Raw genomic sequence first — 15,437 nt, 5'->3', positions numbered from 1 at the left:
AGCTGGACAAAGGATTGGGGGTGTAACCACCTCCCTTCCTGGTCCCACCCTTAGGGAGGGACCTAGCAGGTAGTCCGGCCCCTAGAATCCGCTTAAAGGTAGGAGCTGTGTCCTAAGACTTCAGACATCCTGGAATCAACTTGAAACTAAGAAGAAGACGGGAACTTCGACATTCTGCTGCACAGAAGACTGAAGGAAATCTCCCCTGTGGTCAGGGAGTGACCACCTTGCTAACGCAAGCACCATCCAGCGAATCAACGTCTGCTTTGCCGCCGCCTCCCGCCGGAGCCCGAGCCCAGAGACTGACAAGACCTGGACCTCCAGACCTCTCACCGCCCGATCCACTGTCCCTGAAAAGAGGAGACCCGTGGAGGCACCGAGACACGTGGAGCCAGCCATCTTGAAACGACCACGACAAGCTGCAAGTGCAACAACCGAGGATCCCTCCAAGTTGTGCTTTGGGATCTGGGAAGCCCAACCCTCGAGCAGCATCTGCACCAAAGATGAGCCCTCCAGCATCTCCACGATCTGCGTGGGGCCCTTCTGCATTTTGCCACTCGACGCGCCTAACCGGTTGCTGGCCCGCTGGCTAGTGGCCATCTTGGCGACGAACTTCAAGAAATACACCGCTGGTCTGGTTGCTCCAGACTGGCCCTTGTTCCCCTCCAAAGGAGCAATCCCTCTGACCTTGCTGGTCAGAACCATCAGCTTATTTCGTTTTCCACAACAATTGCTTTTGCCAAGGCTTGTTTGCTTCGATCAAGTCGCCGACAGCGAGAGCCTGCGTGGGACAGCTCGTGAACCGACTCCTGGACGTCGTCGACCTTCAGGGACCATGTGGCTGCAGAGACAAGCTACACCTTTCTTCCTGTTTGCACCCGACATCGCCTGGTACCCACCTGGTGCCACGCTGGTCACTGGCTAGTGACTGTGAACACTGTCCCCTCTGCTTACAGGTCTTCTACAACTCCGATCCACTCTTGGATCCACCGCATCCCTTCCGGACCGACCGCCTGCAGCATCTTTGTCCACAGGCTCCATTGAAGAGATAAAAGAAACCCGACGCACTTCGAGGCCTATGCACCCGCTTCCTGTGGGTGTGGTAAAGCTGGCACTCCGGTGCCCAAGTGTAGAGTATCATCTCTAGTGTCTGTGTTTCCAATCTTGAGTTCATAGTCCACCCGGAAGATCCTCTTTGCAGTAACTTTGTAACTTTTACGCACCCATTGAAAACCCATGGGAGCACGCGTGTGACTATTTGCTCTGCACACGCAACCCGTGGACCTCCTGGTCACTAACTGAAGTTAGCTCCTTGTAGGCCCAGCGATTCTAGAGGCCCTAGGCCTTTTCCCTTTTCTGTTCGTGGTACTTATACCACTATTTTAGTATATGGTTTGAGCGGCCACCAGGGCCTATCCATATAAAGTGCAACTTCTGTGTATTCTACTGTAATCTTGTTTGACGATTTGTGCTCCTGTGCTCATAAAGAGACTAGGGGTTACTTTGAGAAATAAATACATATATATTTTGAATATATATCTGTGTGGTGTCCTTTCATTGGTATAAAAGGGGGTTGCATTTGGTAAAACAGCTTGCTTAACACGTTTCACGAGTTTAGCCTCAAAGACTGCTTAGCCTACGCTACCACTAGGGCAGCTGGTCCGAAAAGGTTGATTTACAACCACACCATAAGGGTTGCTTGGCATGGTACAAGGTGGTCACTTTAACTAGTGAACATCATATACCAGGCCAACTTCTCACAGGCATGCAGCAGTGTGAGGCGTGCAGCAGTGTTTCGTGTAGCAGTGTGCGGCGTGCAGCAGTGTTCGGCGTGCAGCAGTGTGAGGCATGCAGCAGTGTGTGGCGTGCAGCAGTGAGGCGTGCAGCAGTGTTTTGTGTAACCGTGTGAGGCATGCAGCACTGTGTGGCGTGCAGCGGCGTGCAGCAGTGTGTGGCGTGCAGCAGTTTGTGGCGTGCAGCAGTGTGTGGCGTGCAGCAGTGTGTGGCTTGCAGCAGTGTGCGGCGTGAAGCAGTGGGTGGCGTGCAGCAGAGGGTGGCGTGCAGCATGCAGCAGTGTGCAGCAGTGTGTGGTGTGCAGCAGTGTGTGGCGTGCAGCAGTGTGAGGCGTGCAGCAGTGTGAGGCGTGCAGCAGTGTGAGGCGTGCAGCAGTGTGAGGCGTGCAGCAGTGTGCGGCGTGCAGCAGTGTGAGGCATGCAGCAGTGTCGTGCAGCATGCAGCAGTGAGTAATGCAGCAGTGTGCAGCAGTGTGCGGCGTGCAGCAGTGTGCGGCGTGCAGCAGTGTCGTGCAGCATGCAGCAGTGAGTAATGCAGCAGTGTGCAGCAGTGTGGCGTGCAGCAGTGTGCGGCGTGCAGCAGTGTGCGGCGTGCAGGAGTGTGAGGCGTGCAGCGGTGTTTCGTGTAGCAGTGCGGCATGCAGCAGTGTGCGGCGTGCAGCAGTGTGAGGCGTGCAGCAGTGTGTGGCGTGCAGCAGTGGTTCGTGTAGCAGTGTGTGGCGTGCAGCAGTGTGTGGCGTGCAGCAGTGTGTGGCGTGCAGCAGTGAGGCGTGCAGCAGTGTGCGGCGTGCAGCAGTGTGTGGCGTGCAGCAGTGTTTTGTGTAACCGTGTGAGGCATGCAGCACTGTGTGGCGTGAAGTGGCGGGCAGCAGTGTGAGGCGTGCAGCAGTGTGGCGTGCAGCAGTGTGGCGTGCAGCAGTGTGTGGCATGCAGCAGTGTGGCGTGCAGCAGTGTGTGGTGTGCAGCAGTGTTTCATGTAGCAGTGTGCGGCGTGCAGCAGTGTGCGGCGTGCAGCAGTGGTTCGTGTAGCAGTGTGAGGCATGCAGCAGTGTGAGGCATGCAGCAGTGTGTGGCATGCAGCAGTGTGTGGCATGCAGCAGTGTGAGGCGTGCAGCAGTGTGTGTCATGCAGCAGTGTGAGGCGTGCAGCAGTGTGAGGCGTGCAGCAGTGAGGTGTGCAGCAGTGTGAGGCGTGCAGCAGTGTGTGGCGTGCAGCAGTGTGTAATGCAGCAGTGTGTGGCGTGCAGCAGTGTTTCGTGCAGCAGTGTGAGGCGTGCAGCAGTGTGTGTCATGCAGCAGTGTGAGGCGTGCAGCAGTGTGAGGCGTGCAGCAGTTTCGTGTAGCAGTGTGAGGCGTCCAGCAGTGTGTGGCGTGCAGCAGTGTGAGGCGTGCAGCAGTGTTTCGTGTAGCAGTGTGTGGGCGTGCAGCAGTGTGCAGCGTGCAGCAGTGTGCGGCGTGCAGCAGTGTGCAGGAGTGTGAGGCGTGCAGCAGTGTTTCGTGTAGCAGTGCGGCGTGCAGCAGTGTGCGGCGTGCAGCAGTGTGCGGCGTGCAGCAGTGTGAGGCGTGCAGCAGTGTGAGGCGTGCAGCAGTGTTTCGTGTAGCAGTGTGCGGCGTGCAGCAGTGTGTGGCGTGCAGCAGTGTGCGGCGTGCAGCAGTGTGCGGCGTGCATCAGTGTGAGGCGTGCAGCAGTGAGGCGTGCAGCAGTGTGCGGCGTGCAGCAGTGTGTGGCGTGCAGCAGTGTTTTGTGTAACCGTGTGAGGCATGCAGCACTGTGTGGCGTGCAGCGGCGTGCAGCAGTGTGTGGCGTGCAGCAGTGTGAGGCGTGCAGCAGTGTGTGGCGTGCAGCAGTGAGTGGCGTGCAGCAGTGTGCAGCGTGCAGCAGTGGGTGGCGTGCAGCAGTGGGCAGCATGCAGCAGTGTGTGGTGTGCAGCAGTGTGTGGCATGCAGCTTGCAGCAGTGTGAGGCGTGCAGCAGTGTGAGGCGTGCAGCAGTGTGAGGCGTGCAGCAGTGTGAGGCGTGCAGCAGTTTCGTGCAGCATGCAGCAGTGAGTAATGCAGCAGTGTGCGGCGTGCAGCAGTGTCGTGCAGCATGCAGCAGTGTTGTGCAGCATGCAGCAGTGAGTAATGCAGCAGTGTGGCGTGCAGCAGTGTGCGGCGTGCAGCAGTGTTTTGTGTAGCAGTGCGGCGTGCAGCAGTGTGCGGCGTGCAGCAGTGTGCGGCATGCAGCAGTGGGTGGCGTGCAGCAGTGGGTGGCGTGCAGCATGCAGCAGTGGGTGGTGTGCAGCAGTGAGGCGTGCAGCAGTTTCCTGCAGCATGCAGCAGTGAGTAATGCAGCAGTGTGCAGCAGTGTGCGGTGTGCAGCAGTGTGCGGCGTGCAGCATGCAGCAGTGAGTAATGCAGCAGTGTGCAGCAGTGAGTAATGCAGCAGTGTGCAGCAGTGTGGCGTGCAGCAGTGTGCGGCGTGCAGCAGTGTGCGGCGTGCAGGAGTGTGAGGCGTGCAGCAGTGTGAGGCGTGCAGCAGTGTGCGGCGTGCAGCAGTGTGCGGCTGTTAGACGGACCGGGAGGGTCGGCCGAGGACAAGGGGAGAGGTCTCCGGGGAGAGCCGTCTCCAGCGGTCGAACAGATGAGTAACTTCCCCCCCCACAGATGTACACCACACAAGGATAGGATTTACCGTTCTTTATAAGCGATTTCTTAAGGTACGATGGAATGGTACAAGGAGGTCTGGACTCAGGGGTCCCCTCGATTCTAGTCTCTTGGGTTGGGAAAGGGGGTAGCGGGACAGTCTGGTTACCAATCTGGTAGATGTGATGATGGATAGCTCACAATCCTCGAGCTCGGTGTTCTAGCTTGGACGGGCCGCGGCAGCGCCAGCAGGTCCCGGTGAAGGTGGTCGTTACACGGTCCACGGCAGCGCCAGCAGGTCCCGATGAAGGTGGTCGTTACACGGTCCGCGGCAGCGCCAGCAGGTCCCGATGAAGGTAGTAGTTACAACGGGCCGCGGCAGCGCCAGCAGGTCCCGACGAGGATGGAGGATGCAGAAGGCCGCGGCAGCGCCAGCAGGCAGGACGATAGTTCACAAGGCAGGGCTACGGCAGCGCCGGTAGTCCGTCAAGGCTGAGTTCTTCTCGGTGTCTCTCGACTCCAGGATACAACTGCCTTCCTGCTCTGGAGCTGCCCTAGTTATAGGTCTGGTGCCCTTTGATGTCCGGACCCTCGCACTTGGAGGTCGGGAGGTCCGGGATGAGGGAGTCCAGACACCCAGCAGGGGGGTGGAGCCAGCGCCCGGGGGAGCTGGAGGGCGATCGGCACCGGGCGGGGGAGAGCCATCGACAATTCTTTCTCCCATCGACCTGCCAAGTGGTCCGCTCACCTCCTGGGTGGATGGTGGTGCCGGGATGTCGGGGCCTGGCCAGGCCCAGGGTTAGGGTCGAGCTGAGGCCACGCGGCCTCGTGGTGCCGTGTCCAAGATGGCGGCTGGTCCGGCCTGGGGAGCCGGTAGTGGTTCGGCCCCATGATACATAGATGTCCGGGGGCAGGAGCTCCGTCTGGAGACGGGGTGCGGGTTGTTTCTGTGGGTAACACCTGGGGGGCCGGGGCTTGGGACCTGTCATGCGGGGAGGGAGCAAGCCCTTCATGTGGCCTGTCCAACATGCGTCCCCCCCAGCTGAAGGCGGGGAGAGTCACCCATCCTCTTGGGGACTTTCCTCGTCGAGGCGGAAAAAGCGTGACAGGCCATCTGCGTTGGCGTGGTCTTGGCCCGGTCGATGTTCCACAGTGAAATCCATCCCCTGCAGGGAGATGGACCAGCGCAATAGTTTGGGGTTTTCCCCCCGCATCTGCATTAGCCACTGCAGGGGTCGATGATCTGTTTGCACCCGGAAGTGGGTACCGAAGAGATAGGGCCGGAGCTTTTTGAGGGCCCACACCACTGCGAAGGCCTCCCTCTCGATTGTGCTCCAGCGCTGTTCTCGGGACAGGAGGCGTCTGCTGATGAAGGCCACCGGCTGGTCAAGTCCTTCGGGGTTCAGCTGGGAGAGGACCGCCCCGATGCCATGGTTGGAGGCATCCGTTTGCACAATGAATTCCCGACTGTAATCGGGGGCCTGGAGCACAGGGGCAGTGCACAGGGTGGCTTTCAGTTTCTCGAAGGCCGCTTGACAGTCTGGGGTCCAATTAATCTTCTTCGGGTGGTTTTTGGATGTGAGACCCGTGAGGGGCCCCACAATGCTGCCATAGTCCCTCACGAACCGCCGGTAGTAGCCGGTGAGCCCCAAGAAGGCTCGGACCTCGGTCTGCGTGACTGGGGGCTGCCAGGACTGGATGGCTGCGATTTTGAGTTGCAGAGGGGCCACCAGACCGCTTCCCACCTGGTGTCCGAGGTAGGTCACGGATCCCTGACCAATTTGGCACTTGCCGGCCTTGATTGTGAGGCCGGCCCGCTGGAGGGCCTGCAGGACCTCTCGGAGGTGGTGGAGGTGGTCGGACCAGTGGCGGCTGTACACAGCGATATCGTCCAGGTAGGCGGCGCTGAACTCCTCGAGCCCCGCCAAGACCTGGTTTACTAGTCGCTGAAAAGTAGCTGGGGCATTCTTCATGCCGAAGGGCATGACTTTGAAGTGGTAGTGGCCATCGGGGGTAGAAAAGGCGGACCGTTCTTGGGCCCGGGGTGTGAGACCGATCTGCCAGTAGCCCGCTGTCAGGTCGAAGATGCTGAGGTAGCGGGCAGCCCCCATGCGGTCGATCAATTCATCCGCTCGGGGGATGGGATGAGCGTCGGTCCTGGTGACAGCATTCAAGCCCCGATAGTCGACGCAGAATCGGAGTTCGGGAGTGGTACCGGGGGCAGCAGCTTTGGGGACCAGCACGACCGGGCTGGCCCAGGGGCTGTCCGAGGGCTCGATGACCCCGAGCGTGAGCATCTTGGATACTTCCTCTTGGATGCAGGCCCGCACCCGATCTGGTACGCGGTATGATAGGGGGACTGTCCCCAGTGTCCACGTCGTGCAAGCACCAGGGGGTGACCCCTGGGGTGAGGGAAAACAAGGTAGCAAACTGCAGCAGGAGGTCCCGGCAGCCTTGGCGCTGCTCGGGGGTGAGGGCATCGGAGAGCCGGACCCCGTCCACGGAACCATCTTTCTCCTGAGTCTTCAGGAGATCAGGGAGAGGCTCGGAGTCTTCTTCCGCCCCACTGTCTGTAGCCATCAGGAGGCTGAGTTCCGAGCGCACAAAGTGGGGTTTAAGTCTGTTGGTGTGGAGGACCCGGAGGGGGTTCCGGGGAGATTCCATATCGATGAGATAGGTGACGGGGCTCTTGCGTTCGACCACTTTGAAGGGCCCCGTCCACTTGTCCTGCAAGGCACATGGTTCGGTGGGGGACATCACCCACACTTGTTGACCAGGTTCGAATTCGACGGAGGAGGCATTTTGATCGTACCATTTTTTCATGTCCTCCTGACTGGCCTCAAGATTCGCTTTTGCCATTTCCCTGAATCGCCGGGTCTGATTGCGTAGTGTCAGGAGGTACTTGAAGACGTCTGGAGGGGTCTTTAGGGGGGCCATCTCCCAACCTTCTTTGACTAGGCTGAGGGGCCCTCGCACAGGGTGCCCGTACAAGAGTTCGAAAGGGCTAAAACCGAGGGACTTCTGGGGAACTTCTCGATAGGCGAAGAGGAGGCACGGAAGTAGTACATCCCACTGGCGACGGAGGGGCTCTTCCAATCCCCCAATCATTCCCTTGAGCGTGCGGTTGAATCGCTCAACTAGTCCGTTTCCTTGAGGGTGATAGGGGGTCGTGAATCGGTAGGTGACCCCGCACTGTTGCCAGAGGGACTTCATATATTTCTAAATAAAGTTTGTGCCTCGGTCGCTGACGACTTCTCGGGGGAAGCCCACCCGGGAGAAGATCCCCATTAAGGCCCGGCCGACCACCGGGGCTGTTACAGTTCGCAGGGGCACAGCCTCGGGGTAGCGGGTGGCATGGTCCACCAGTACCAGGATGAACCGATGTCCTTGTGCTGTGCGGGGGTCTAGGGGCCCCACAATGTCTATTCCCACCCTCTCGAACGGGGTGGTGACAACTGGGAAGGGTTGCAGAGGTGCTTTGAGTTTGCGGCCGCTCTTCCCGCTGGCCTGGCACGTGGGGCAGGACCGGCAGTGGTTGAGGACGTCGTTTCTCATCCTCGGCCAGAAAAAGTGGGTCACCAGGCGACTGTAGGTTTTGTCCTGGCCCAGGTGTCCAGCCAGAGGGACATCGTGGGCCAAATTTAACAGGAAGTCTCTGAAACGGAGGGGCACCACCAGCACTCGACAGGCCCCTAACTCCGCGATTCTCTGTTCACTGTATAACAGGTCGTTATCCCAATAGATCCAATGGGCTCCGGTGGTGTCTCCTGCGCTCTGGGCGATGGCTTGCTGGCGGAGTCCCTCGAGGGAGGGACAGGTCTTCTGCTCTTGACGGACCTGTTCCTGGGTGGGCCCCCCTTCTTGACGCCACTGAGCCAGGTCGGGAAGGTCCTGGGGCTGGGCGACCCCTTCGGGGGTTTGCTCTGGGGGGTCGGTATAGTCGGTGTCCTCTACTGGAGCGATCGGGGGAGGAGGTGCAGTCCATTCTGGTTCTTCTGGTCGGGGGATGGCACGGGCGGCCATGGACCGGGTGGTTACGCACGCCCAGTCCGGGAGGCCCAACATCCCCAGGTGCTCTCTTCTTTCGACGGCGGCCCACGGGGAACTCTCAAGATCATTCCCCAGGAGACAGTCCACGGGGGCATCATCCCGGACCGTCACCTTCAACATGCCGGAGACCCCTCCCCATTCGAAGGGGACGCAGGCCATTCGACATAGACTCTCTGAATTGTCGGCTGAACGGACGGGGCAGAGAATGTTCGGCAGGATCCGCTCTGGTTTTACCAGGTGACAGCGGACGGCCGTCACACTGGCCCCTGTGTCATGTAGGGCTTCGGCCCGGCGCCCATTAATGTTCACCCACTGGCTATATTTTCTGGTGTTGGCGGGTAGGGGGGCCCGCGGGACCATGTCTTTTCCCCCTAGGCACGCTAGAACCATGGCGGCCGGTTCCCACTCTTGTTGTGCCTGCTCGTATTCTTCTGGTTCTTCGGAGATTTGTTCTCCCCCCAGGGCGGCGGCAGCTACCTGGCGGGGTTTTGGAGTTTGGTTCTGTGGACAGTTCGGGTCATTGGCGTAGTGGCCGACTCGCTGGCATCGGTGACACGTGACGTTGGCTCGGAACCCCGGGCGCATCGGGGGGTTGCCCCGGCTGGCCGGGGGCGGGGTGCTGGCAGCGGGAGCGGCCGGGACGGTGTCTCTCCCTCGCCCCTGGCCTCCTCCCCCTCCTCGGGGACGGTGCTGACCTTGGTTGTTCCGGTTCTGCTCGTGTGGCCCTCTCCGGCCCACTCGGGTGCTTTCCCACCGGTCAGCTTCGGCGGCGAGTTGCCGTGGGTCAGTCAATTTACTGTCGAGGAGGTGCTGCCTGAGCTCGACGAAGCAGTTGTTAGAGAGGTGCTCCCACACCATGAGATTAAAAAGTTGCTCGTAGGTCGTTACGTGGCTTCCCTTGATCCAACCCTCGAAGGCTCGGCTGAAATAGTTGACATATTCCACCCAAGTTGTACCCGGGATCCGGGTGCAGTCCCGAAACCTCTGGCGGTACATTTCGGGTGTGAGCCCATATCGGGTGAGGAGGGCAGCCTTCATGTGGTCATAGGATGACATCTGATGGTCTGGGAGCTGTAGCAGGGCATCGCGGCCTTCGTTGACGAACCTCCCCCATAGGCCGGCTCCCCAGTCACTCCGATCGATCCGGTGGGAGGTCATGGCGATCTCGTAGGCCTTGAACCACTGTTGTATGTCGTCCTCTCGGACATACTCTCGAACGACATCCTTGGGGATGCTAATTTCTTTTCTTCGAGCTCTCTCTGCCTCTGTTTTTCTTCCCGTTCTTCTCGGAGCCGCAGATGTTCTAGGTTCAGTTTTTGCTCGGCTAATTTTAGTTCACCGTCCATTTTGAGGCGTGCCATTTCTAACTCATGTAGTCTGTTTTTTTCCCTTTCTTGGATCTCTTCCTGCGAGAGGCCCGTTCCTCGCTCCTCGGGAGCCGTGGCGTTCCTTTCTGATGCTGCACTGTTTCGGTCTGGGGATCTGGCGACCCCGGTTTCTGCCCACGACTCAATGGCGTGCTTGAAATCGTCTTTGGTACTCAGGCCGGTGGTAGCAATGCCTAGCTCCATGCAGAATTGTTTCAATTCACGATGGCTGTACTCTTCCAATTTATCCATCTGGAATTTCTCGGTGGATCCGCTCTCTTTGGTTGGCATTGTGGTTTTGTTGTGGGGTGAGCTACTCTCTGTACGATTACGCGTTGATTCGGATCCCGCCGCTGCCCACCAATGTTAGACGGACCGGGAGGGTCGGCCGAGGACAAGGGGAGAGGTCTCCGGGGAGAGCCGTCTCAAGCGGTCGAACAGATGAGTAACTTCCCCCCCCCACAGATGTACACCACACAAGGATAGGATTTACCGTTCTTTATAAGCGATTTCTTAAGGTACGATGGAATGGTACAAGGAGGTCTGGACTCAGGGGTCCCCTCGATTCTAGTCTCTTGGGTTGGGAAAGGGGGTAGCGGGACAGTCTGGTTACCAATCTGGTAGATGTGATGATGGATAGCTCACAATCCTCGAGCTCGGTGTTCTAGCTTGGACGGGCCGCGGCAGCGCCAGCAGGTCCCGGTGAAGGTGGTCGTTACACGGTCCGCGGCAGCGCCAGCAGGTCCCGATGAAGGTGGTCGTTACACGGTCCGCGGCAGCGCCAGCAGGTCCCGATGAAGGTAGTAGTTACAACGGGCCGCGGCAGCGCCAGCAGGTCCCGACGAGGATGGAGGATGCAGAAGGCCGCGGCAGCGCCAGCAGGCAGGACGATAGTTCACAAGGCAGGGCTACGGCAGCGCCGGTAGTCCGTCAAGGCTGAGTTCTTCTCGGTGTCTCTCGACTCCAGGATACAACTGCCTTCCTGCTCTGGAGCTGCCCTAGTTATAGGTCTGGCGCCCTTTGATGTCCGGACCCTCGCACTTGGAGGTGGGGAGGTCCGGGATGAGGGAGTCCAGACACCCAGCAGGGGGGTGGAGCCAGCGCCCGGGGGAGCTGGAGGGCGATCGGCACCGGGCGGGGGAGAGCCATCGACACTTCTTTCTCCCATCGACCTGCCAAGTGGTCCGCTCACCTCCTGGGTGGATGGTGGTGCCGGGATGTCGGGGCCTGGCCAGGCCCACGGTTAGGGTCGAGCTGGTGCCGTGTCCAAGATGGCGGCTGGTCCGGCCTGGGGAGCCGGTAGTGGTTCGGCCCCATGATACATAGATGTCCGGGGGCAGGAGCTCCGTCTGGAGACGGGGTGCGGGTTGTTTCTGTGGGTAACACCTGGGGGGCCGGGGCTTGGGACCTGTCATGCGGGGAGGGAGCAAGCCCTTCATGTGGCCTGTCCAACAGCGGCGTGCAGCAGTGTGCGGCGTGCAGCAGTGTGAGGCGTGCAGCAGTGTGTGGCGTGCAGCAGTGTTTCTTGTAGCAGTGTGTGGCGTGCAGCAGTATGTGGCGTGCAGCAGTGTGTGGCGTGCAGCAGTGTGTGGCGTGCAGCAGTGTGTGGCGTGCAGCAGTGTGAGGCGTGCAGCAGTGTGAGGCGTGCAGCAGTGTGAGGCGTGCAGCAGTGTGTGGCGTGCAGCAGTGGGTGGCATGCAGCAGTGCGTGGCGTGCAGCAGTGAGGCATGCAGCAGTGTGCGGCGTGCAGCAGTGTGTGGCGTGCAGCAGTGTTTTGTGTAACCGTGTGAGGCATGCAGCAGTGTGCGGCGTGCAGCAGTGTGCGGCGTGCAGCAGTGTGTGGCGTGCAGCAGTGGGTGGCGTGCAGCAGTGGGTGGCGTGCAGCAGTGGGTGGTGTGCAGCAGTGGGTGGCGTGCAGCAGTGGGTGGCGTGCAGCAGTGTGTGGCGTGCAGCAGTGTTCCGTATAGCAGTGAGGCGTGCAGCAGTGTGTGGCGTGCAGCAGTGTTTCGTGTAGCAGTGTGAGGCATGCAGCAGTGTGAGGCGTGCAGCAGTGTGAGGCGTGCAGCAGTGTGTGGCATGCAGCAGTGTGAGGCGTGCAGCAGTGTGAGGCGTGCAGCAGTGTGAGGCGTGCAGCAGTGTGTGGCGTGCAGCAGTGTGTAATGCAGCAGTGTGCGGCGTGCAGCAGTGTTTCGTGTAGCAGTGTGGCGTGCAGCAGTGTTTCGTGTAGCAGTGTGAGGCGTGCAGCAGTGTGAGGCGTGCAGCAGTGTGGCATGCAGCAGTGTGAGGCGTACAGCAGTGTGAGGCGTGCAGCAGTGTGAGGCGTGCAGCAGTGTGGCATGCAGCAGTGTGGCGTGCAGCAGTATGTGGTGTGCAGCAGTGTTTCGTGTAGCAGTGTGCTGCATGCAGCAGTGTGCGGCATGCAGCAGTGTGAGGCGTGCAGCAGTGTGAGGCGTGCAGCAGTGTGAGGCGTGCAGCAGTGTGAGGCGTGCAGCAGTGTGAGGCGTGCAGCAGTGTGTGGCGTGCAGCAGTGTGTGGTGTGCAGCAGTGTGTACTGCAGCAGTGTGCGGCGTGCAGCAGTGTTTCGTGTAGCAGTGTGTGGCGTGCAGCAGTGTGGCGTGCAGCAGTGTGAGGCGTGCAGCAGTGTGTGGCGTGCGGCGTGCAGCAGTGTTTCGTGTAGCAGTGTGGCATGCAGCAGTGTGTGGCGTGCAGCAGTGTGTGGCGTACAGCAGTGTGTGGCGGGCAGCAGTGTGTGGCGGGCAGCAGTGTGTGGCGGGCAGCAGTGTGTGGCATGCAGCAGTGTGAGGCGTGCAGCAGTGTTTCGTGTAGCAGTGTGCGGCGTGCAGCAGTGTGAGGCGTGCAGCAGTGTGAGGCGTGCAGCAGTGTGAGGCGTGCAGCAGTGTGAGGCGTGCAGTAGTGTGAGGCGTGCAGCAGTGTGAGGCGTGCAGCAGTGTGTGTGCAGCAGTGAGAGGCGTGCAGCAGTGTGTGGCGTGCAGCAGTGTGTGGCGTGCAGCAGTGTGCGACGTGCAGCAGTGTGTGGCGTGCAGCAGTGTTTCGTGTAACCGTGAGGCATGCCGCACTGTGGCGTGCAGCGGCGTGCAGCAGTGTGAGGCGTGCAGCAGTGTGAGGCGTGCAGCAGTGTGAGCCATGCAGCAGTGTGAGGCGTGCAGCAGTGTCGTGCAGCATGCCGCTGTGAGAAGTTGGCCTGGTATATGATGTTCACTAGTTAAAGTGACCACCTTGTACCATGCCAAGCAACCCTTATGGTGTGGTTGTAAGTCAACCTTTTCGGACTAGCTGCCCTAGTGGTAGCGTAGGCTAAGCAGTCTTTGAGGCTAAACTCGTGAAGCGTGTTAAGCAAGCTGTTTTACCAAATGCAACCCCCTTTTACACCAATGAAAGGACACCACACAGATATATATTCAAAATATATATGTATTTATTTCTCAAAGTAACCCCTAGTCTCTTTATGAGCACAGGAGCACAAATCGTCAAACAAGATTACAGTAGAATACACAGAAGTTGCACTTTATATGGATAGGCCCTGGTGGCCGCTCAAACCATATACTAAAATAGTGGTATAAGTACCACGAACAGAAAAGGGAAAAGGCCTAGGGCCTCTAGAATCGCTGGGCCTACAAGGAGCTAACTTCAGTTAGTGACCAGGAGGTCCACGGGTTGCGTGTGCAGAGCAAATAGTCACACGCGTGCTCCCATGGGTTTTTAATGGGTGCGTAAAAGTTACAAAGTTACTGCAAAAAGGATCTTCCGGGTGGACTATGAACTCAAGATTGGAAACACAGACACTAGAGATGATACTCTACACTTGGGCACCGGAGTGCCAGCTTTACCTCACCCACAGGAAGCGGGTGCATAGGCCTCGAAGTGCGTCGGGTTTCTTCTATCTGTTCAATGGAGCCTGTGGACAAAGATGCTGCAGGCGGTCGGTCCGGAAGGGATGCGGTGGATCCAAGAGTGGATCGGAGTTGTAGAAGACCTGTAAGCAGAGGGGACAGTGTTCACAGTCACTAGCCAGTGACCAGCGTGGCACCAGGTGGGTACCAGGCGATGTCGGGTGCAAACAGGAAGAAAGGTGTAGCTTGTCTCTGCAGCCACGTGGTCCCTGAAGGTCGACGATGTCCAGGAGTCGGTTCACGAGCTGTCCCACGCAGGCTCTCGCTGTCGGCGGTGTCGGCGACTTGATCGAAGCAAACAAGCCTTGGCAAAAGCAATTGTTGTAGGAGATGAAATAAGCTGATGGTTCTGACCAGCAAGGTCAGAAGGACTGCTCCTTTGGAGGGGAGCAAGGGCCAGTCTGGAGCAACCAGACCAGCGGTGTATTTCGTGAAGTTCGTCGCCAAGATGGCTACTAGCCAGCGGGCCAGCAACCGGTTAGGCGCGTCGAGTGGCAAAATGCAGAAGGGCCCCACGCAGATCGTGGAGATGCTGGAGGGCTCACCTTTGGTGCAGATGCTGCTCGAGGGTTGGGCTTCTCAGATCCCAAAGCACAACTTGGAGGGAGCCTCGGTTGTTGCACTTGTCAGCTTGTCGTGGTCGTTTCAAGATGGCTGGCTCCACGTGTCTCGGTGCCTCCACGGGTCTCCTCTTTTCAGGGACTGTGGATCGGGCGGTGAGAGGTCTGGAGGTCCAGGTCTTGTCAGTCTCTGGGCTCGGGCTCCGGCGGGAGGCGGCGTCAAAGCAGACGTTGATTCGCTGGATGGTGCTTGCGTTAGCAAGGTGGTCACTCCCTGACCACAGGGGAGATTTCCTTCAGTCTTCTGTGCAGCAGAATGTCGAAGTTCCCGTCTTCTTCTTAGTTTCAAGTTGATTCCAGGATGTCTGAAGTCTTAGGACACAGCTCCTACCTTTAAGCGGATTCTAGGGGCCGGACTACCTGCTAGGTCCCTCCCTAAGGGTGGGACCAGGAAGGGGGGTGGTTACACCCCCAATCCTTTGTCCAGCTCGCCCCAGGCCCGGGACTGGTGTGACCCAGGACCGGTTTGAACTGGCATATGCACCGAGGCTCCTTGTGAGCCACAGGCATGTCTGGTTTCTTTCAAGCCCTACCTGACCAATACACAAAATCCTGTCTGGGGTGGTGCATGCATCTCCCCTGGCAGGAAACCCTTTGTCCACACCTCCCAAGCTGGAAGGACTCCCAGCAGCAGGAGGGCAGACTTGTGTCTGTGGTGGCAGCATCCATTTTGTGGAGCTGAGGCTATGTCTGATTTTACCCGGGTTTCAGGTACTGTACATGTCGTGTCCCTCTAGAAGGGTGGAATGCTAACCCCGTCGCCAGAATTGGCGAGGGGTTAGTATTCCAATTCGTATGACACCTTACTCGACATGTTTTGATAAAGTCAAACCAAAGATAGCATTTAACCGCGAGGTTCATAATGCACTTAAGAGTATATGGTATGACGATATCTGGAAACAGTAGAAGGAAGTTGTTCCGACCACTGCAGACAGGCTCAGCTCATGCCAGAGCATCATCTCACATGGAACCAAGCACTCTGCCTTCAGGATTGTTAAGGCCTGCCATAGGAGTGACTTATAGGTTACCAGGTGTCCCATTTAAGGTTAGGTATAGGTATACTACACCTAAGT

General features: G+C 58.8%; 1 protein-coding gene across 2 annotated transcripts in view; it reads left to right on the top strand.

Moving 5' to 3' along the window:
- The window catches only part of LOC146869958 (charged multivesicular body protein 4a-like), a 410,915-nt gene that overhangs the window by 338,756 nt on the left and 56,722 nt on the right, over window positions 1-15,437 (top strand). The gene's annotated exons all lie outside the window — the stretch shown is intronic.

The sequence above is a fragment of the Triturus cristatus genome, chromosome 1_1 (genome assembly GCF_964204655.1).
Source record: "Triturus cristatus chromosome 1_1, aTriCri1.1, whole genome shotgun sequence".
Lineage (NCBI taxonomy): Eukaryota > Metazoa > Chordata > Amphibia > Caudata > Salamandridae > Triturus > Triturus cristatus.
The sequence above is the reverse complement of the archived record's forward strand: the minus strand, read 5'-3'. Positions and strand labels throughout refer to the sequence as shown.